Source organism: Balaenoptera ricei, chromosome 1, assembly GCF_028023285.1.
Source record: "Balaenoptera ricei isolate mBalRic1 chromosome 1, mBalRic1.hap2, whole genome shotgun sequence".
Lineage (NCBI taxonomy): Eukaryota > Metazoa > Chordata > Mammalia > Artiodactyla > Balaenopteridae > Balaenoptera > Balaenoptera ricei.
In genome coordinates, this window is record NC_082639.1 from 189,430,805 (window position 1) to 189,454,851 (window position 24,047).

The following is a 24,047-nucleotide window of genomic DNA, read 5'->3' on the forward strand; positions in this document are numbered from 1 at the left end:
GGATGAATTCTTGAAATATCTTGTAGGTTTAATTGACAAGAATTTCTGATGGCTTGGATGTGCAGGGTAAGGGAAAGAGAGTAACTGAGAATTATGGGAGGTGGGGAAAGGAATTCGCTTAAGGAGGCAGTCAGAAATTTCACTTGGGGTATATTAATTGTGTCATGCCTCCACCACATTCAACTAGAGATTCGAGTAGGCACTTGTCCATATCAGTGTGGAGCACAGTGGAGGAGTTTGGGCTAATCAGATAAATGTGGGACTCATATTTATAGCCCTAAAAGTGGAAGATGGGTAATAGAGTTAGAGAAATGGATGCAGAAATGAGTCTGAGGAACTGTTACATGTAGCGACTGAATAATGAAGAGGCGGCGAAGGAGACCGAGAAGGGACAGTCAGAGGCAGGAGAAAACCAGGAGAGTCAGGTATTGCCGAAGCCAGAATTGACAGTGCTGGAGAAAGAGGAAGTGCTGCTAAAAGGTTAAGTAAAGTGAGGACAGAAAAGTACTCACTGGAGCCGGCAGCACAGAGGTCAGGGAGAATTTTGATACGAGGTGCCATTACTGTTATTTGCCAATCATAACGAGTGAGCTTCCAGCTTAAATCCTTTCAGTGGCTTCTCCTCGGCCCCATGATGCAGTTCAAAACACTTCCTACGTCTTTTAAATCCCTCCACCTTCCGGCCAGTGCCCTGTTTCCTGACCCGTCTCTGCAGCCATACTGGACTTCTCTGAGTTGCAGCCCTGAAAACGTGATATGCTCTCTCTCCTGTCAAGGTCCTCACACAGGTTTGAACCACCAGTAATTTCTAGACTGTATGGCATATGAGAAACAGCATTACATAGTGGTTAAGAATGCAGGCTTCTGTTCATCCCAAGCTCCTAATTTATCCCTCCCCCCCTTTCCCCTTTGGTAACCATATGTTTATTTAGATTCACACTACTTTATATAAAATAGATAAACATCAAGGACCTACCGTACAGCAGAGGGAAGTATATTCAATATCTTGTAATAACCTAGAATGGAAAAGAAACTGAAAAAGAATATAGATGTGTATATGTATAACTGAATCACATTGCTGTACACCTGAATCGTTGTAAATCAACTATACTTCAAAAAGAAAAAAACAAGAATGCAGGCTTGAGAGTCAGCCTTCCCAGATTTGAATTCTGGCTCTGGTTTTTCTATATGTGCCATCTTAGGAAGTTCCTTTTCTCAACTTAAGTTTCTGCAGTTCTTTTTGTCCCTTCAGTAAAAATGGGATATGTCATAGAATTATTGTTAGAGGGAAAAAAAGTCACACTCAAAAGAATGAGAATTACAGGGCATCAGACTATAGATGTTAAAAAGGTAATTGAATCATGCCTTCAAAATCTCAAAGAAAAATTATTTATAATCCATATTCCTGTATCCAGGAAAAAAAGTCAACCAGTTAGAAGGGCAAAATAAAAACATCTTTTCAGACATGTAAGAATTTAGAAAATTATCTCCCACACGGCCTTTCTTAGGGAATTATTTGAGTATGTACTCCTAAAAATAAGGGAATTAAAAAGTTGAGGAGAAGACAGGGAAGGCAAGAATAAATGACTATAGCAAAGGAAAGTGATGAAAGAAAGTCGGAAAAACAGCTTTACAGCAGGCTCAATTAATCCTGATTGGAACCAGAGGATGGAGAACTTTTGAAGTTCCTAGGAAAAAAATACAGCATCCAGGGATCTGATCATATTCCTAGCTTTAATATACTGGGTGATCTGAAGAAGGAAATAAATGCTGACAGTATAAGAAGCAAACAAAGGCAACAAGACAATCCAGGATAAATTAAAAAGGTACATAGGATAGTTATGCTACACTAATTGGATTTGAAATAAACAAGATGTACATGGTTAAACCATAAAGTTTAAGTTTCATTTGACATAACCTCTAGAATTAACTTATAGACAAAAGATTTAGTTATGGTTAAAGTGCCAACTTGATTCTCTACAAGTTCAAGTTTAGATGACTGCAGTGGGAAGGTAGAAGGTGGCGAGTTCAGCTGATGGGAAGGACATGGGTACCAGTATCCTCATCTTACGAAATGGGGAGTGAAAAAATAACATCTCTAGTTGCTGGCATTCATCAAGGGTGTCAGATGCAAGCAATGCAAGGTGACTCTGACTTTACTAAGCAGAAAGGAGATCACTAAAATTATATTGGAAAGCTAACAATAAGAGTTTAGTTTTGGGAAAGCTAAAAAAAAGAAAACAACAACAGGCTCAGAGCTGTTTTTAAAAGTAATATCCGAAAGCATGTTGCAGAGCTGGTCTGATGATAAAACCCTTGGTGCTCCCACTCAACACTGGAAGGTACCGCCTCTGCTCCCCAACCAACGACACGACTGTGCCAGGAACTCGCTCACGCGACTCTGGGAAACAAACACTACCATTGCCCTCAGCGGTCACCCTCTGCCATCCACACACTGCACATTTGGAAGCTCCGGAGAGCCTGTTTCTTTTCCCTCATGTTGTTCACCTGTAAATGAGACTATGAACAGGTGCATCTGATTGGCTGAAACTAGGCCATGTGCTTCTGTCATAGACACAAGGGAAATGGGACTGAGTTTAGCTCTTAGAGTAGAGGGGAAGGAATCAGAACATTGGTTTTTCCCCAAATATGATATTTTAAAGCTCGCTGGAGATGACGACAGATGTCTACTACATTGATGAAACGATACGTGAAAGTCTATTTTTAAAGTTATAAGAATAATTTAAACAGAGACTAAAATTATTGCATTCTTTATTCGTCTCTTGTTCTTACAACCTGAATCCAATTCATCCGAAAATTCTGTTGGCTCTCCTTTCAAAATATGTACAGAAAATGACTCCTTAATGCCTTTCCTGCTCACAGCCTCATCCCAGCTAGCGCAGTCTCTGCCCTAAATTACTAAAATAGCTTCCCAGCTGGTCTCCCTGCTTCATTCTTTGTCCCTTTACAGAATATTCAAAGTTAGCAGCCAGAGAATTCCTTTCAAGGTATAAGAAAGATCCTGTTATGTCTGTGCTCAAAACCGTGCAAAGACTTCGAAGGTGACTCATTGTAAAAGTCTAAGGCCCTTCAGGATCTGCCGTTCTCCCCACCCAGCTGTGACCTCCTCTTCTATTCTGACCCCACTCACTGGTCTCTCATCCTTCATCCAACGTGAGGGACAAGCTCTGGTCCTGAGCGCTCTTCCCCCAGGTGTCTGCCTGGCTAACTCTTCGTACCTTCAAGACCACCCTGCCCTTAGACCTCCCAGTCTCACCCTTTCTGTTTTACCAAGTTACCTTTCTTCTACAGCTCTGATCACCTTCTAACATACTATGTATAATTTACTTAATTATGGTGTTTATTTTCTGTCTCAAGAATGGCAGTTATTTTGTCTCTTTTATTAGCTGGTGTATCCAGGCCCTTAAAAAAGGTCCCTGGTATAGGAAAATAATAAGCCATTGTTGAGTAAATAAATAAATAGATGAATAAATAATTGCTATAAAACTTCATAGGGAAGAGCTGGTGGAATTAATTTATCTAAATTCTGGTTTGTCAGAGCAGAAAGCTGATAGACAGACCCTAAAACAGGTCAATATCAGCATATATTATTTAGAATTATGGCAGTAACTACAAAAAGAGCAAAAGTAGAAATATATAAAAGTGGTTGTGTCTGCAGGACAGGACTGGGAGAAGAAAGAAGTAGGGCAGAGCTCTGTGGCTTTTTATTTTAAACCTTTTTGAACTCTTGGATTTTTTTTTTTTTGGCCGCACGGCATGCAGGATCTTAGTTCCCTGACCAGGGATCAAACCCGTGCCCCCTGCAATGGAAGCACAGAGTCTTAACCACTGACCGCCAGGGAATTCCCGTGAACTCTTTGTTTTTTAAAAAAATCATGTATGTGTATTCAACACTTTGACAAAACTAATGTTTTTGGTATAATCAATTAAAAGGAAAATGTAATGCTGCATTAAAAAATTTAAACACATAATGAAAAATGAATTATATTTTCCTTATGAGTAGGAGATAGAATGTACAATGGGAAGTTGATATGGGCTGAATGTCTGTGTCCCCGCCAACACCCATATGTTGAAGCCCTATCCCCACTGTGATGGTCTTTAGAGGTGGGGTCTTTGGAAGGTAATTAGATTTGGATGAGGTCCTGGAGGAGGAGCCGTGAGATGATTGGTGCTCTTATAAGGGGATGGAGAACCCAGAAACTCTCTTTCTAATCAATGTGAGGATGCAACACGAAGTTGTTTATCTGCCACCTGGAAGAGGGCTCTCGCCAGAACCTGACCTCCCTGGCACCCTGATCTCAGACTTCCAGCCTCCAGAAGTGTGAGAAATAAATTTCCGTGGTTTATAAATTTCTGTGGTACTTTGTTAGAGCAGCCAGAACTGACTAAAACAGAAGTAAAAATCATGGATAATAAAAATAATGAAGTAACTTCAATATTCTTCTGGTCAAAATACCTTCCTAAATTTTTTATTTTTATGATGACAAGTTTCAGGCAAAGAATGGATATACATGTGCCCATCTCTTAGCTCTGTCAAATTTTAACATTACACTTAATTTTGCATTCCTACTCTTTGATTTGCCTGGTGTGAGTCCCAAATATGGGTATAGATGATTCATGAGCTGAGGGGTTTGCCTTTGAAATATTGACACATGACTCTTACAAACTCTTAATAGTAAAGTTAATGGCACATGTGCTACTCTAAAGAGGATTTTGTAAATTACAGGTAGAATAATGCTGCTGAATTTGACGAGGCAAAATAATGGCTAAGAATTGCATTTCTGGATATTTTTATGCAATAGGACATACTGATCAAATCCTAACAGTTTTTGTTTTCCTGGCAACTCACACATATGCATGGAACTTATAAGACACGTCTGTAAATGGGAGAGCAGGATCTGAAAATTTTGCTACAAAGATGGTATACACCCTTGTGCATAACTGAAACTCAATTTATGATTCTAGAAATGTAATTGTTGGACATCAAGTTCATCCGTTAAATAGTAATAGCAGTTAATCTCAGTTGTTTCCATTGAAATTGGCAACCCTAGCTCTAATCTGTTATGTAGGGTGCCATTTTGATAAGGAGTGTGTAATAATGCCATCCCCGGTATACGATATTGCCTCAGATTGCTCTTTTCATGACTTTGCAAAGCATTTCTCTTACCTGGTTGTCATCTGGCACTCCGAGAAGACAGTGAGCATCAGCTGACTGACTTGGGGAACGAGGAAGGCACATCACTCTCCAATCTGTCCTACTTGCCATATTAATGAGCTGTGTTACCACCTGCCTCAGGGGAGCGTGTGTGATCTGTTCTCCCACTTCTGATCATGCTGTCATGATGATGAATGGCTGAGAGAGAGGTTTAGGAGAAAGAAACCTAGTTTAGTTAAAAAAGAAAAAAGAGCAGAGCTGATTTTAATAAGAGCAAAATTAGTATTAGCACTCTTGGACATACTGTAATTCTCAAAGATATTAAAAGGAAAACCTCACCAAGTTAACCCTTCCTGCTTGTTTACAGTCCTTCCTGATGAATGATTCAGAGGGACAGCCTAAGTTTTAGGCCACCTGTCAAATATAGAATTTACATGAACAGAGAAAGTTGTTACTAAGCATCGTGGTCTCTGGTGAATTCTCAGTAGAAAAATATTAACATAAAATCTGCGGGGATTATAATATTTGACTCAAGACTTTACTAAGCTCACATTAAGAACCAAATATTTGGTTAGAGATATGAGATAGCATTTATTTTCTTCCTGTGGAACTCTTAATGCTTCATAATATCTTAATGTGACCTTGACATTTTTAAGGACTTCATTTATATTTTTGTCGATCACCAAATACAAACATTACTATTTTAATTCTTTTTATTGAGATATGTATAAGGACACCACAGACAAAGAGCTCTAAAAATGCTTCATTTTTTTGTGAGTATCTCATTTTCATGGGAGAATACCACCAAAACTGATCAGCTTTATATGAACTAGGACATGTTGTGCAAATATAAATCCAGAGAAAGCTATGAAATTGAAAAGAGCTATCAGACTTACCATGAAATTTAACTAGATATAGGTAAAAGGCCAGCTAAGCTCAAATTTAATGACTAACCTTCACTGTAAATTGGGCATATCTCAAAAAACACTATACTTATTAAATGATTTCAGAAAAATCACATACCACAGTTTTTTCATAGAGTTTTAAAACAAAAGCAAACTCAGAATAATTATTATTTCTCTTCCAAAATTCTATTCAGCATTCTTGTCAGTGAAGAATACTGACAATTTTTATAATAACTCTTAAAAAACCATGCTTCATTTTGGTTCCTTAAGAAGGAAAACTGAATCTCCTCTATTTTTTTTAAGGCTTCTATAACAGACTGAAAAATGATTCAATAATATTGTAAGACTTCAGATATACCCCTGTTACATTCTAAGATGCCAAATTAGTTGGCTATGGCTGCCGTAATAAAATATCACAGACTGGATGGATTAAACAACAAAAATTTATTTTCTCAGAGCCCTGGAGGCTGGAAGTCCAAGATCAAGATGTCGGCAGGGTGGCAGTGTTGGTTTCCTTGGAGGCCTCTCTCCTTGGCTTGCAGATGGGCTTCCACATGGTCTTTTCTCTCTGTGCACACACACCCCAGGTGTCTCCCTTTGTGGGTCCACATTTCTTCTTTTTATAAGGACACAAGTCAGATTGGATTAAAGCCCACCCTCACAGCCTTTTTTTTTTAAATTGAAGTAGAGTTGATTTACAATGTTGTGTTAGTTTCAGGTGTACAGCAAAGTGATTCAGTTATATATATTCAGATTCTTTTCCCTTATAGGTTATCACAAAATATTGAGCAGAGTTCCATATGCCGTACAGTAGGTCCTTGTTGGTTATCTATTTTATATATAGTCGTGTGTATATGGTAATCCCAAACTCCTAAAGCATCCATCCCCCCTTTCCCCTTTGGTCACCATGTTTGTTTTCTCTGTCACAGCCTTATTTCAAATTAATCTCCTCTTTAAAGGCCCTGTCTCTACACTTACAAATTCCTCTTCCTCTTCCCCCTCCTCTTCTTCTCCCTCTCCCCCACCTTCTCTTCCTCCTCCCCCCTTCCTTCTCCTTCTCTTTCTTTTTCCTCTCCCCTCCCTCCTTTTGTCATCTTCTTGACAATTCAATAATTCAAAGCTTAGTTATGGAAGAGTGGAGAAAATAGGAAAGAATGTTTGAACTGTCATTTTTCTGCATTTTTCTCTAAGTCCAAATCTGTTTCATTAAAAGAAATCATAATAAATTTGGGAATCATGCAGAACTTCTAGCAAGGAACTTTGAACTATTTGAGGGTCTGAATTGCTTCAGTGCCCCCTTGGCATGTTTTGGCGGTGGCATAGGCATGAGAGGAAATTTATACTAATTCTTTAGATCACCACTTTAGAATTTTCTGGTATTAAATTTTCATCACTTTGCTCTGGTCCTTAGAGTCTCCCTGTTTAAAATACTAGCATCTTATTCAGTTTAAAAAAAAGAAAAAGAAAAAATAAACTAGTACAGCTTTCCCAAGAGTGTTTATCCTGTGGGATAAAATTGTTTCTGAAGTTAAAATTCTTCTTCCTGTTTTCCCAGCACATCCGGTGGGGTCTCCCTTAAAGGTGAAGGACAGGGGTCGTGCTAGTGAAGGGCGAGTCTGCCTTCCGGTCCTTAGCACAGAAGTCATCCTGCTACTGTCTGAGGCTGTTGCTCAGACAGCTTTCAATTCAACTCAGGACATTTTCTTGAATTATTGATAAATCTGCATCATTTGGGGAAGTAGAAAATGGTAACATGGTGGAATTACTAGTTCTTCTCATTCTTTCTTCAGGGATATGGCATTTCTATGTGTTGCACAGAAGAAAGATCTTATAAGTGAAGATTTCATTTTGTAGGAAGTATATTTGTGTAGGAAGATATAAAGGATGCTCCGAAGGGAAGTCTTGAATCATTCATCAGTGTATGCCTCACGGTACTTTGTACTTTATAGTGAATTTTCAATAAATATTGGCTGAATAAATAGATGAATTTACCTGGAGATGAAGCAAATTCAGGCATATTAAAATCCAGATTGTCAACAGCACTAATTCTCAGCTCTGAGGCTGCAATCAGATAGATACACCATAAACAGAGATTTCCAAACCTTCTCAGTTCGTGGTGGTGCCCTTAAGTGTATCAGCATGTTTTTTTCACAAGCCCCTTGGCAAACAAAAAAAAACCAAACCAAAACCCCAAATCCCCAAAACCCAAAACCCAACAAAAATCAAATAAACACCACCTGCCGATTCAGTTCACCAAGTAATTAAATCTTAACAATTTAGTATTTATGTCCTAACAACTTAGTAGCCATTTGAAAAAAATTATATGTATAATTTGAAAGAGCAAATAATACTTTTATTTCATTCTTAAATAATCACAATTACTAATAAGATGCACAGCTTCTTAAGCCTCAGAAGCAGATTGGACAGCCCCCCCACCATGTCATTTTTGGTTCTACATTGATTTTTTTCATGATACTTGTTTTTTAATCTCAGCAATCTCCCAAAACTCAGCTTCACAAAGATATGATGTCATCAAAAAGAATGGAACTCGATGTAATATCCAAACAGTGAACTGCCTCAGGCTAGTAGCTCATAAGATGTCTGACAAATGTTGAGTGTTGCTGTGATTCCCTTGAATATTTAAAATATTCCTAAATATTCTCATATGAGTTCACTGTGGTGAGCACAGTTTAAGCAAATAAAGTGTTATCAGCAAGAGTCAGATTATTGAAGGTACCAATCATTTTCCTAAAAATAAGACTGTTCTCAGTTATTTTTGTAATAATACCACTTATGCATTGACTTTCCAATACTTTTTTCAATAGTTTCAGGGAAGCAATGCATGTAAGAGCTAGGGATGTGGGACCTGTACATAACCACATTCACTGAACTTGCTGGAGTCACAAGTATTTGGTATTCTCACCTGTTCTGGGCATTTATTATTCTTTCTCAGTTCCTCTACTGGAAATGTGGAGTCTCAGTACCCCTATTTGCTATCACCTAGAAGAATCTGCTTGGCAACTGTATCTTTTTTTTTTTTTTTTTAACTCCTTCCTGCAATTAAGCTACAAAACCACTTGGTGGTGATAGATGCTTTATTCATAACAGCCAATTACCAAATATGCCTTTTGAGGTCTAGTCAAAATTATTTTTCCACTATTTTCAGATTTCTAAAATTAATAAAATAGCAAACACTGAGTTATAAAGTAAATAATTCTAAATAGAACTTGCAAAGGAATAAGTAGAAAGATTTGGTTTGGTACTTTCTTCCCTAATCCTTGTATACAATTTACTTTTAATTTTTATTTTATACTTAGATTTTGATTAAAATATTTTGTGTTTTTTAAAAACAGAGATTTAATGTTCTGCACCTTTGTATCATAGTTCATTGATTCTAAGACACCACTGAATATGAGAAGCATTCCAACTTCACAGATGTTAAATGTTAAAAACACAAAAAGGTGTCTTAGAAACAGTGGAATGCTGTATTTGCAGATTCCAAAAGAGTTCATGGGAAATACTCAGTAAATATGTCTGGGGAAGAAAAGAAGGAAGGAATAAGAAAGAAAGAAGGGAAGGAGGAAAGAAGACTGTAGAGGGGAGGATAAGGAAAGGAGAGAGGAAAGAAAGCAAGAAAAAGGGCAGAAAAGAAAATGACATCCTCTTCCCCAAGAATGGGCATAATTCTGAGGCTTTCTTGGTGAGAAGCTTCCAGTTTTCCTTTTCACGGATGGAAACTTTATTCATTACATCAATAGTAATTTGATATTGATGAGTTAATAAAAATGAAACCACTGAGTTGTAATCCCAGGCCCATGAGCTTCTGCATTCCTTTATTCCCACATGGAAGGAAGAAAAACCAGACATAGCTGCCTTTGGACCTTCATGCAGGGGCTGAGCCTTGTTGCCTCCTTTCTGTCCGGATCTCACTTTGTGTCACCTCCTCAGAGAAGCACTCCTGGACTGCCCATGCCAATGGGATTCCCTCTCAGAGCTTCTTATCCTTGGTTCCCTCCAGACTGTCTCCTCATCCCCACAAGGGCTCATTAACTAGGCTTAACGTGTAACTCATTTCCAAAAGCACGTATACTTTGACAGTGATTTCAAAGATCAGAAACCATTTAGAAACCAAAGGAATGCAAGCCTACATATTAATTACAAGATTTAGATTGAAAAAAAAAACAAACCACAGTAACATGCACTAACACTGAATAATCTTAAACCTACAAAACTAACAATTTATAGTTAATTCGTGATGATAAAGGAGGACCAAACTCTGTACCAAGGGCAATGAGAGTGAAGGAAGGATCAACCTGACTTACTTCCATGTATTTCTGGAGCTGGATTGCTAATTGGCTTGTGTGTGAGCTTTTGTGATTTAGGTAAGCTAACAGGTAAGCTTATGTGAACCTAGCCCATCTTCCTGCTTTTAGACAGGCCAGAAAGATGAGCTAAATTCCATTTTTTAATTTCACTAGAGAAGGATATTTGAGAGCCTACTTCGCAAGTTTACAGACTCTTTTTTTTTTTTTTTTTTTAATTTATTTGGCTGTGCCGGGTCTTAGTTGCAGCATGTGGGATCTAGTTCCCTGACCAGGGATCGAACCCGGGCCTCCTGCATTGGGAGTGCAGAGTCTTAGCCGCTGGACCACCAGGGAAGTCCCAAGTTTACGGACTCTTTTCTTGCAGTTAATTTTAGGCCATATCTTTTGTAAGTTTCTCATGTTTTACTTTAAGGCAGGTTATTACTCTGCTTTCCTAGTAAAGGAGAATAGCAAGCCTGTTAGTGCATGAGGGCCATCCTCCTTTTGCTACCCTGGGATGTGATGCCTGGAAAACCTCCATGTGCTTTGTTACAGTTGGTACCTCTGTTCCCCACCTCAGCCCCACCACCTTTTCTTTGCTTCACGTCACACTCCAGCATCCCAGGTAGAACCCCAGGGGCAAAACACAGATGAAGTTCCATCCCAAAGCTACACTGGTCCCAGAACTGGTCCAGGAGCTGCTGCCCCATCAAAGGTGTGAAGATCTGCTAATCCAGCAGCTGATTTATCTCAGTATATGTTAAGAAACAGAGGAGGGTATTGGTTTTGATTTTTATACAGTTTTGTACACACATAAATTTAAAGAATCATGAAACAGGAAAATATATAGATTATCCATAAAAAGCATTAAAATATTAGATTCTGAAAGTAATAAAAGTAGATTCTAGCCTTCAGGGGCTAAAAAATCAGCAGCAAAGATTCAGATGATATGATTGTTCTGATGTAATATAATCTCTCTACATATTTAGATTTCAAGGTAGTGTAATTGTCCATAAACTCACTAGCTAGGTATCAGTAATAAAGACTTGGTAATGTAGTAATTACAGGAATGTATATTGAAAATTTTACATAGGAAATTAAAACTAACCAATCATTGACATGACACGACTAATTTTCATGTTTTGTTCCAGTCATTTCTAGTTTATATTCTGACAGTTCTACAAACTTCCTATTGTAAAACTGTAAAACGTACCTAACTATTTAGACTGGAGTTACAAGATATAGGCCTGATGGAAGTATTAATTTCATATAATTTAGAACATGAAGAAGTAATATTTTTATTATTTACTTGTCTTCAGAAAAAAGTGATTGTCTTTACCTTTCAATATAAGCGAGGAAAAGACAAAAACAAAACAGAATTTTTAAAGTTGCATACTTTGGTTGCCCAAACTATACATTATGTGTGTGTATATTTATAAATTCTTAAATAATTTTTAAGTTATTTATATATATATATATATATATATATGAGCAACTTTAAAAGTAATTTATATTTTAAAAATAATAATAATATAAAATAAGTAGATATTTATATAAATAATTTAAAAGTTCTGCAGATTAAATAAACCTATTAGTTATATAGCAATAAATAACACTAATGGGCAAATGTAACAAAATTGTCCATTTAGGACTGTTTGCGGTTTCCATGGGTGACAGTCTACTGTTTGTCTTCTACTCTTTCAAAGAAGGAATTATCCCATAAATCTATAGATAAATATTGGTTTGCCTCACCCAGTACTTGAATGGCTTATGAATTTAAAGGTTCTTGCCCTGAATTTTAAGGATCGGAACTTCAACAAGTTTTTAAGCATATTTCTGATTTTTGCCCCCAATTTTCAAGCTTTGGAAATGACTGTTTTGTTCTAGGAAGTGTTGTCCCAGGCGCCTCTTACTCTACATAATGCTAACTTTTCCATAGAAAAGCTGATATGACAGTGATTAAAGAAATAAGATGTCTGTATATATGTACCACATCTTGAACGAAATTGTGCCATTTGCAGAGACGTGGATGGACCTAGAGACTGTAATACAGAGTGAAGTAAGTCAGAAAGAGAAAAACAAATATCGTATACTATCGCTTATATGAGGAATCTAGAAAAATGATACAGATGAACTTATTTGCAAAGCAGATATAGAGAGACAGACATAGAGAACACACTTATGGTAACCAAGGGTGGGAAGGGAGGGTGGAATGAACTGGGAGATTGGGATTGACATATACACACTACTAGGCATAAAAGAGATAACTAATGAGAACTTACTGTGTAGCACAGGGAACTCTACTCGGTGCTCTGTGATGACCTAAATGGGAAGGAAATCCAAAAAAGAAGGGATATATGTATACATATAGCTGATTCACTTTGCTGTACGGCAGAAACTAACACAACATTGTAAAGCAACTATACTCCAATAAAAATTAATTATAAAAAAGAAGAAATAAAGTGTCTCCATAATTTGAATTTTACCTGATGGTGAATTCAATGGTAGAATTATGGAGAGTGTTGAGGGTGTTTATGATTAACTAGGCTTATTGTCATAAAGACAGTGAGAGCCTGCTTTCGGTATATCTTCGAGTTTGACATGGCATGATTCTAAATCTGGCTTTACTCACATCCTGTATTTCCAAATAGATTGAACATTAACTGTGCAATTGAACTGCTGAAGAAATCATTACTGAGGTATTTTTAAATGCACTTCCACCCTTAAGTAGAACAGCTGAAAACAAAAGATCGAGGAGATGTATATTTTAAGCAATAAAGGCTCAAGTGTGAGCAAAGAGGGTTAGAAAGAGGAAAACAACATTGGATGCAACTTTTCACTTCTTGTATTGACTTTGTTAGGGGTGCCCTTTTGGATCTGTAGTCTAAGAGCAGCCTCTCAATTTATCTATGTGAAATATTAAAAGCAAGAAGAAAAACATTATTTTCCATTTTCTTTCCTACATAGGAAATAGACAACTGTTTCAACTGCTCAGACCTGAATGAATTTGGTGCATCCCAAGGCAGAAGTGAGAGCACAGAAGAGGTAGAGGGTGATAGAAATTAGACAGGACTCTGAGATATTCCCATTCAACTCTGTGAAATCACAGGGTATTTGTAGCATCCCCCTTTCAGGGTAGACACATGCACACAAAATTTTCCAGAGAAACCTGCATTCTTTAGATTTATCTTTAACAGGGTTTTCTGTTAGCATAGATCAGTGAAATTGCCACCAAGGTGGAGGAAAGGGCGCCCTGGGAAATGGCCTCAGTTTGGTCCCACATCAAGGATGGGATGTACCAGTGTGAAAAGGAAAATCATTCCTGAGTATATTTCCTTCATTGCTTTGACTCTTTGCCTACTGCATATTGGCCCTCTGGCTTTTGTAGTAAGAGTCAAAAAGCAGAGATTCAGTTGAATTCTGTCCAGAGGAAATCATGATACAAACATAAACGGCCAGTTGTGCTGTTTCTTTCTTGTTTTGCAACCAATATAAAATATTAGGGACTTCCCTGGTGGCGCAGTGGTTAAGAATCCGCCTGCCATTGCAGGGGACAACGGTTCGAACCCTGGTCTGGGAAGATCCCACATGCCGCGGAGCAACTAAGCCTGCGCACCACAACTACTGAGCCTACGCTCTAGAGCCCGCGAGCCACAACTACTGAGCCCTTGTGCCACAACTACTGCAGCCCGTGCGCCTAGAGCCCGTGCTCCGCAACGGGAGAGGCTGCCGCAGTGAGAAGCCCCCGCACCGCAACGAAGAGTAGACCCCGCTTGCCGCAACTAGAGAAAGCCCGCGGGCAGCAACGAAGACCCAACGCAGCCAAAAATAAATAAAAGAAAAATATTTTAAAAATTAAAATAAAACATACATTTCCCTATGTTAAATATATATATCTAACATATATGTGTGTGTATACACACACACACACACACACACACACACACACACACACACACACACACATATATATATATACAGTGTTGAAATGATTCCTCAGTTTTAAAACTACTACAAAAATAGCTGGGAAAAAGCCGCCGTCAGTATGCTGCTAAAATAAACCATGAACTGTATTCTCAAAGTACAGAACTAGATAAATGGGACATAGCAGAGTTGTCTTTCTGTGATTTTGAATTCTAGGTGTTTGATGGCAGGATAACATTAAGGCAGATTTTATTGCTTTAAAGGGAAGTTCATCTGCACGATCCGTTAATAATCACATGCAAGAGGCCAGGAAAGTGAAAAAGTAGCTTTCAAATATTTTCCGTGAGTGTTTTCACAGCACGGTAGAGATTTATTTTCTGCCACTGTACAGTGACCACAGCCAGGCCCCGAGGAAAGTGATCTCCCTGGGGTTGTCTGCAGTCTGCACTTTGACCTCTTCCTCTTGGCCCAGGTTAGTCCAGACATTTCAACAGCTTGACTAAGCCTCATCACCAGTCAGCTGCCAAATTCAGCGGCTGCCAGGATCACTAGCAGCTTTTTAAGTACACCTGTTGCCAGCACTATGTATGAGTCAAGAAGGCTAGACCTTTCTGGTCTATCCCACTGGCTAGGATCTCTTTCAAAGGAGAATTATTTTTAATATGACTTCATCATCCTTCATCAGGAAAACATTTTTTTTTAGCAAGCTTCTCTCCTTACAGAGAAGTTGCATTGACCCTGAATCTGCTATGGTATATCAGGTCTGGGTTAACCTACAGATAAAAAATGGTTTTGATAATCAGTACTACCTCTACTTTGTATTTTTCATTGTGTGGGCCAGCAAAGCTACATGAATAACAAAACATGTAGACAGGGTGTAAACTGAAATGTTTTAAGTGTCAAGTACCATTTACGGTGAAGTTAATCTGATAGTTCATGGTAAGTATTGCATGGTAATTAGGTATAAACACTAAGTAGCACGTATAAAGGACTGTAATTAGTGCATTTCAGGGACCCAGGCAAGCATTTTTGAAGCAAGCTTGGTGGGGAGATGAATAGAAAAGCAGTTAAAGCTGGACTCTGCTCTAATGATCCCTGGGACCAGAGGAGCCTCTTTGGCCAGAACTCTCCGCTTTTCCATGAGCATTTGCTCTAGGCCAGGGGCCCAGGGCAAGGGGACAACCTCCCCTATCAGCACAGAGGTGATGAAAAGTCATAGATAGAAAGTACATTGGATTTGGAGAGTCTTCACAACTTCTGAAACACTGTACACTATCTAGCTGTAGCTTTGTAGTCTTTTAAGGTGAAGAAACAGGACACGTAGGGATGTTTTCAACACTCTGGGCATCATTTAGCCATGATAGGATACTTCTAGGGCTTCATGAGCTCTGTTTTGATCCATTTCCCTATCAGTCACTGTTCATGAGGGATATGTGTCTTCCTCATACCAATGAAATGTCTGGTCCGTATCCGAATGTGTAGTTCATTTAATTAGGGCTGTTTTATTGATTATCTATCTACCTATCGACCTATGTACATTTCTAAAAGGTGGTACAAAAGATAGTTTTTAGAAACCTTAACCAGGTTGAAATGTCTTCATCCTGGGAATATCTGGTTATTTTTCCTGCCAGGTGTGCCTGTGTATAACTCAAGTGACACTGTCCTTACTTGACTGATTTTGATTTGGTGGGACTCGACAGAGCAACCTGGTTCAAATGCCAAATCATTGGCTTCATTCTTGCCCACTTTCCTACCCCAAGTTCAGTTCATTGTTAAATCTTATTGGCTGTATCTTAATATATCTGGGAAATATATATATCCCAGAAATATATCTGGGATCTGACCATTCTTATCACCTCCACTGTTAGCACGACAATTTAAGTCATCAATATCTTTTACCTGATTGTTATAATAATAGTCTTTTAACTGTTTGACTAGTTTCAGCAGAGCTATTCTCTGCAAACCCAAGTCGATTTGGTCACCCTCCAATGGCTCTCCATTCATCCCCTGCTTTATTTTTTAATGAATCACCGTTTGACATAGTATGCATTTATTGGCTTATTATATTATTATTACCTTTTCTACAATATAAGGTCCATGAGAGCAGGGACTTTGTGTCTTGGTAAGGGTTGTATCTTTATTCCTTAGAACAGTGTCTAGCAGGTTTATTAACACTTTATTAACCACTGAAGTCAACATCTACTATTGAGATTTTGAATTACTTTCTTTCTAAAAATAAACTTTCCAAATCTTAATTCCATAGCTTTAACATTTTAAGCATTTGAGCTATAATCTACTCATTCTTAGCTCGACTCCCTTTGGTTGGGAAGCCAAACTAGTGAACGGACCTAGGAGTAATAGCAACTCCTCAATGAGCACTTCTATGCCAGGCTCTTGTGCTTCAGCATTTTGCTGTATCTCATTTAATTCTAGCCTAGTTCTAGAGATAGGTGTTATTACTATTCTCCTTTTACAGATAAAGAGACTGAGACTTGGGACAGATGAAATAACATAATACTCGAGTTAATAACCCCTGAGCTGAGATTACAATCAAGGTGTGGTTGACTCTATACTGCCTTCTAGCCGTGTCCTCCGGTAACGCGTGTCCGGTTATTGAAGTAGCGAAGCGGCTGAGTTCAAAGCATTCCTTCTGCAGTTCCATGTACTAGGGTTCTGGGATATAACAAATGTCCCTCCACCCCCCAAAGACTCTTAGGACCAAACCAGGTAGTTCCGCTTTCAGGAGTGTCCTAAAAGCCACTGTCCTCTAAGCTGGGTCTCTTACTTTAATGTAAGTTTCTCAAGCGCAGAGGCAGTTACATCACCTAGGAAAAGACGATGGGATCAAAACGCTATGATCCAGAAGAAGAAAGCGTTGTCACCAATTCAGCTGACCGCTTGCAAATAGGGCATCTAAACATAAAGTTCTCAAAAAGCAGCCGACCCCCGGCTTGGAGGGAAGTTGGCCGGAAAGAAGGGAATAGGGTTCGGTCTGACCACAGGAGGGCTCCCCCAGACCCGCCCGGGCTCCAGCGCGGAAGTGGAGTGGGTCCCTCCGCGGAGGCCAGCGGACAGCAGATGCACCGTGCGGCCAGCGGGTGCATCGTACTGCCAGAGCAGGGCTCGGGGGCGGGGCTCGGCGTGGGGGCGGTGCCGACGCACGCTCCGCCTCCTCCTCGGGGATGCCGGGATGTTTATACTCCTGACAGCAGCGGCCGCGGGAGGAGGAGCGGGAGTCTTGGGAGGATGGGCCACCGCTAAGCTCGCGCTCCGGACGCGCCTCGCTGTGCACAGGGTGGGTCCCCGTGCCTGCAGCGTCCGCGGGGGCGGCGCGGCGGGAGGTGGCCAGCGCTCCGGGCCTAGCAGCCACAGCCCCCGGCCCAGCGGGCCTGTGCGCGGCGCCGCCTGGCCGAGCCGCCCGCCCGCCCCGGGTCCCTCGCCGGCCGGAGAACGGAGAGCTCCCCGCTTCTTGGTGAGTCGCCGCCGGTGTCTCTGGCGCGCGGGTCGGGGCCCCGCCGGCTGAGGCCGCCGGCGGGAGCCAGGCGGGAGGGGAGGTCAGGCTCGCGCGCGGCGGCCTCGGGACCCCGCCAGGGGGAGAGGAGGCTGTGCGGGGCGCGCGGCCGAGCGGGCGGGGGCTTTGGTCCGGTCGTGGGCGGTGGCGAGAGCCTCGTGCCCCGTGCGGCTCGGGCGTCCGAGGCCGCCGCCGTAACTAAGAAACTCCGCGGCCACGGCTGCGGCGCAACAGGTCTCGGTTTGGGGACCCGAGGAACTTGGCGAAGTTCCGCCTCCCGCCGCACGCTCATTGGCGGCGGCGGTTATTTATTCCACGCGGATTGGTTGGGTCCAGCTGTCAGCCGTCAGCCTCAGGCGGACTGGGCAGAGCGAACTTCTGAGGAGAGGTGGGTGGTGGGAGGCTTGCAGACCGGCCTTGAGCAGTGCGGGGAGGGTGACCGACCTGTTGGAGAGGGAGCTTTACTGGGACTCTGTCAGGACTAGGAAACGTCAGAGAGAGGGATTGCAAGGCAGTAGCGAACATTGGTGGTGATAGTGGCAATGGAAAAGAAATAAAGACATTGAACACTGAGGCCAAAGCCATAGAGGCGAGGGGGAGCGCAGAGGAGAAAGGAGAAAAGAAGACCACGTTGCCCCAGGACAGGGTCAGGAAGCGAACACAACCTAGAGGAAGGATCCTACAGTGAGATTTAAGAATCCCTGTTACCTCTTTCCTATATACTGTAGGCCTTGGGAGATGATGTTTCACACAGGTGAATCTTGTTCTTGCACAGCTGCAGTCCTTGTTAGGGATAGATACTAAAAATATACTTATTTTACAGTAAGATATGTTTCCATCCTTGAGCATTGTTGGTGATGGAATTGAAAGTCAGAAACATATTGCAGAAGTGAAATGATTTTTCCCCTCCTTTGAGGCTACTGATCGTAAGGATGCAGTTGAAACGATCAGATGCCCATGGTTTGTAGAGTATTGTGTACCCGTTATAATTAGAACCGTTGTTTCTAATTCCTTCTCCGAGGAATTTGCAGTTTGAAGGAGTATGCACACTCCCAGCAGGCTACAGCAGTGTGTCTCGCCAGGTTGCATTACAGAATAAAGTACAGAATGTGTGTGTGAGACCCATCAAGTCTGTGCAGGAGCTTGAGCTGCTCCGGGTGTGGTCGGAGAATGGCATAGTACTTTCACTCAAAAAGTTTATGGTACGTTTGGTACTATCAGACAAACACTGAAAGGGTGAATAGTTAGACAAGAGATACAGTTAACTCTGTTAATGCTTTGTGGCAACTCTTGCTGAATTGATGCCGAGTATTCTTGGCTGTAACGCTTGATGAAGGCCAGTGCCCCCAAAACGGTTAACATAAAGCGTAAGCAATTTCATTTCCAGAGGAAGGGATCCCTCGCTACCGTCGAGGAGATCCAGTCCACAGGTTGGTTCACTCCTAAAACCGCAGCATCCTCCGCTTGGCCCTGGACTAGGTGGGAGCTTGCTGGGGTGGGGGAGAGATGTTGGAGCTTTGAAAAACTTCGCGTCTCGGAGGCGTCAAAGGGGTAGAAACTATGGGGACGGCGGGAGGAGGGCGGCGAAACTAAAAGGCTAAGGCACCCCTAGTGGAAGCTGGTTGCTTTCCCGGGGTCTGGGGCAGCCCGGGACCTTGCAAGACGAGCGGTCCTGAGATTCGGCTCTCGTGCGGGAGGCCCCGCCCCCTTCAGACTGACGGCCCCCGCAGCCAATGCGCGGTGAGGACGGCCCTGCTCCCGCTGGAGGGCGGGCACTTCCCCCGACCCCGGGGGCTCAAGGGAGGGGGGCGGCGTGTGGGGTAAACGGGCAGGATCAGGGGAGGTTGAGAGGTAAACACGCAAAATGAGGAGAGGGCGCTTGTGAGGGAAACGCGCCAAATGAGGAGGGGGCTTGTGAGAGAAACGCGTAAAACGAGGAGGGGGTTTGTGAGAGAAACGCGTAAAACGAGGAGGGGGCTTGTGAGATGGGGGTGGACGTGTGGGGTAAACGGGCAAGATAAGGGGAGGTTGTGAGAGAAACAGGCGTGAAATGAGGAGGGCGCAGCGGCAGGTTCCTAGGACCCCGTGGTGCTCGTCTCCTTTCAAGGTTCAGCCGCGCTTTGGACTCACCGGTTGGTGTGACTAATGGAGAGGGGGAGGGGCTCTCACAAGCCCCTTCCTCATTTTACGCGTTTCTCTCACAAGCCCCCTCCTTGTTCTTTGAAATTATCTGAAAATGAAAACCAAGAAATGTCAGAATCCCAATCCTTAAGCGTTTTTACAATTACTTGGGACTCTTCCGACAGTTGAAAAAAGATTTTTTCAGTTAAAAAAGTAACGACCGTCCCTGGAGTGCAGACTCATTTCCTAGTTTGCACTGCTGTGCTGCTCGGGGTCGTGGACTCGGGCCACACCTGCAGCGCCCTCCACGCCCTTTCCCGCTCACACGTTCTCCCGGCTGGACAGTTTCAAGAGCGCTATTCCAGCCCCTAAAGCAGCACTTACTCCAAGAATGAGGAAAGCACGCCTGGTATGACGGCCGCGTGCTGGTGGGGAGGGAGGTTTGAGGCCTCGGGTGTTAACCTACCCGGATAATAAAACTCAGTTTTGTAGTTTTCACATGACCAGAACGCGGGTGTAGTCTGTGGGCAGGAGTATCTGATCTCATACTCCACTCCCTTCATCTTTCTGGTGGTTGCAGTTGGCAGTGTGAGGCTCTGGTTTATTGCAGACATTTAAGTGTTTTCTTCCCGACTCTTGTGCATTTACTGAAATATAGATTTCTTTTTTTTTTTTTTTTTTTTTTTTACTTAAGTATGTAGTCAGAGAAATCATTAGAGAGTTTTATGGTGTTTCTAGAGCCAAAAGCTGTTTTCTTTGGAACTGTCTGATATTTTAGTATCTTTCCAGTATTACTAATGTAGCCACCGTTCAAGGCATCTGGAGAGGAGAGAATAATGATTACTTAATGCAGTTTTGGAAAAGAAGTTGCTTAATTAGGTAATAGGTCCCCAAAATTCCTTTCAGGTTTTGTTTGATTTTTTTTAAAACAGGCTTTGGTGTTTTAAAAATGTGCAGGGCAGCTGCATAAAGCAATACTCTGTCCACATTCCTGTTTTCATTCAAATTAATATATTTGTCCCTTCAAATATTTGCTCAAGAGTTATGTGGGTAGGTGTTTTACTACATCATTCATAAAACATGGCAGCAAACTTAGCATAATACTAAGGGTGTTTTGGAAATGACATGTATGATTAATGTTTGCTCTGAATTGCCTTACCAGCAATTACTTTATCAGCATTTCTATAAATGTATAGCAAGATGTTTTAAGAAACATTTCTTCATACTTTCGAATGTTTCAATTCATTTCTTCCTCCCTTCAATTTTATAGGGAATTTATATAATTGTAATCAAATATATTTATTTGCAGGATAGAACGGCAGTTGAGAAATTTTGAACTTATACATAGAACTAATGTAGAACCATTCATTCTTAGAGTTATAAAACCTCTAAACTGCTGATTCCTCTTTTGGTGATTAATAGTTTGATTATCCCTGTGTATTATATATCTTTACAGAATAAGGAAAACACTTAGAGAATATATTTCATGGTTTTTAGTGAGCAGTGGGAATGAGAAGGACAGATAGATGGTCTTGAAGCATTCCTTATTTTTTTTGAGCAGGGTAACTTCTCTTTTTTAACCTTTGTTAAAATAACAGCTGTCATACTATGTATATAATGAGCCGATACAATGAGCTGTTCGCTAATAGCTATCCAAAGTGTTAATCGGAATAGTGTGTAACTGAATGGAAGTTATTTAATTGGTCTATCAAATTTTAGAAATGTATATGTTTTCTGTTACTTAACGGAAATAGACCTTTCTGTAAACCTTGCCATTGGTCTTCTATTGATAATCAGTGGAAGTCGTTAAAGGCAGTTTTTTCACACCAGGTTGCTTTTGTAGAGAACAGGGGTTCGCAGACTTTGTCTCTGAAGGATGAGAGAGTAAATGTTTCTGGCTTTGTGAGCTGTATGGGCTCTGTGACAGCTACTGCCAGTGTAGCCGTGGACATACCTGAACAGGTGGGTGTGCCTGTGTTCCAGTAAAACTTTCTTCATTCAGTCGGGCTGGAGGCCCAGCTCTGCCCTAGAAGGTAGTACCAAGGGCCTAAACCTGATTCTAGGATGGATGTTTGGGCTGACAGGGGTTTTCCACGGCACTGTGTTCGCCTTTTCTGGTCCTTTGATCCCTTGTGACGGTCTCTTGATCTTCCCCAGTTCTCTCAGAATAACGCCCAGTTATTCATTGCCAAATTTTGTGTTTAATCTCAGAGGCCTCATAAATATATCAGCCTCTTTCAGATTTATTCACGTTTTCAGGGATTTCTGTCATTCTTTGCCTCGGGGGGATCCCACACCCATCCTGTGATGTTGAGTGGATTTGCCCTCTCTCCGGCTTCCTTCTTGTTGCTAAGCCAAGATGGACTCTGATGTCAGACATTTTTCTTTGCTTGATTGACTGATAGCCCTAGAAGGAATGTGCTTTGCTGTGTTTCTTTAACTAGTAGTTTTCGTTCTAAGTCGACTGGAGTGACTGCTTTTGCCGCTGTGAGAGAGAATTTCTGGCATGAGCAAGAGGGTGCACAGATTTTTTTTTTCCTGTTAGAAAAATTGACAAAGTCTTTTTTTTTTGGCATTCTAATTTAATCATTTTATTTAGCTTTTTATTTATTTATTTATTGACTAAGTCTTTTATAAAAGACTTTTTTTTCCAGTAAAAAAAAAAAAAAATTCTAAAAAGGGCCTGCATTTGTAAGGAGAGGCTATAGTCACGGCGTTTGTGGCCTGGGGGTACTTGCCGGGTCCCTGCCTCTTTGCTCTCAGTAGAGTTGGCTGTGGCTGACCTGGTTGCAGCTGCTGAGAAGCGGCTGAGTGGGATGGAAGAGGCAACAGTGTTGAGCTTACACAGTAGGACTTCCCAGCCCTAGCCAGGAGTGGGTTCTGGGTGGGCCGAAATATTGACACCTCGGGGCGGGGCCTGGGGCTTTGGAGCTTCAGGGCTAGTTGCCACCGGCTGCTACCAGCCTCTTCTCTTTGTGTGACCTTGCTGCACAAATACTATTTTCTGTGTTTACCATGATGTGAAAAAGACTAAGGCCCAGGCTCCTCTCCTACCCTCTGACCTTGCTTGAGTTACTTGATTTGTTCAGACCGTAGTTTTCTCAGCTTAGGTCACATTGCTTTGAGGAGTAAATGACAACGTCTTTGTAGAAGTAGGGTAGTAGGCTCAGTGAGTGTTAGTTTCATTTCACCTCTTTCTCTATTCTTAGGACATTTTGTGGTGGGAAACACATGTCTTCTCAGTTTCTTCTGATGCAGGCCCTGCTGCCCAGCTTTATCTGAAGAGGCTCCTACCCAGCTCTGCTGCCATTTCTACTTTCTCTGCCTTAGTCATTCTTCCCTTTTGCCCTGCGATTTCCATATTTATAATTTAATTGTTCCCAGCACGAGTTAATGTTTTTACTGAACTTTGCGGGGAAAGAACAGTCATCCTTAGTTCCTCAGGTAGAAAAAGCCACAAGAGCCTTGGGGGTTATATTTTGCACAACAAAAAAAGTGAGAGCTGCAGAAAGATACTTAAATACTGATTCAAAAATGGAAAAAATCAGAATATTCTTTCTAGTGTGCTTCCAGTTCTGTTTTTTTTATTGTTAAGATAGTTTTCTCATATTCTCATATTTAACTGGCAAATTACTCTAATTTTTTTGTGGTTGTAACCATAGCAAAGCCACATATCCTCTATTATATTATGATTGGAAAAATGGAACAGTTAGACATGTTTATGAAAAACTGTTATACCTCTAAAATGTAACGAGTTGCCAGTCTTCCATTGCCTTTTATATCTAACTGTTGAACCCTATAGTAAAATAATGGGATATGTTTGCATACTGTCATAAAGATACCCAGAACTGGACAATAGGTAATTTATTTCAGCCAAATAGCTTGTCCTTATTTCAAATAGTTTACTTCTAAGCATGGTTTGTTATTTAACAAATACAGGTAAATTGAAAAACATTATACAAGAAGAATGTTTATTGTTGGATTGATTTTATAGGAATAAATTGATGTTTATTCTCAATTTTTTATGGTAACCTACAAATTCACTTCTTTTGTGTGTTTTTTTTTTTTTTTTTTAAACAGTCTTTGGTATTTAGACACATTTAGAA

The 24,047-nt window shown here is 41.0% G+C and overlaps 1 protein-coding gene across 6 annotated transcripts in view; it reads left to right on the forward strand.

Moving 5' to 3' along the window:
• Positions 1-24,047, forward strand: part of NEK7 (NIMA related kinase 7) — a 340,627-nt gene that overhangs the window by 169,469 nt on the left and 147,111 nt on the right. For 5 of the 6 annotated variants that reach the window (XM_059943046.1, XM_059942998.1, XM_059943009.1 and 2 more), the window contains exon 1: positions 17,491-17,781. The exons of the other annotated variant lie outside the window; for it this stretch is intronic. The gene's annotated coding sequence lies outside the window, so the exon portion shown is untranslated. Of the gene's footprint in view, positions 1-17,490; positions 17,782-24,047 lie in introns of those variants that run through there. 6 annotated transcript variants of the gene reach the window in all.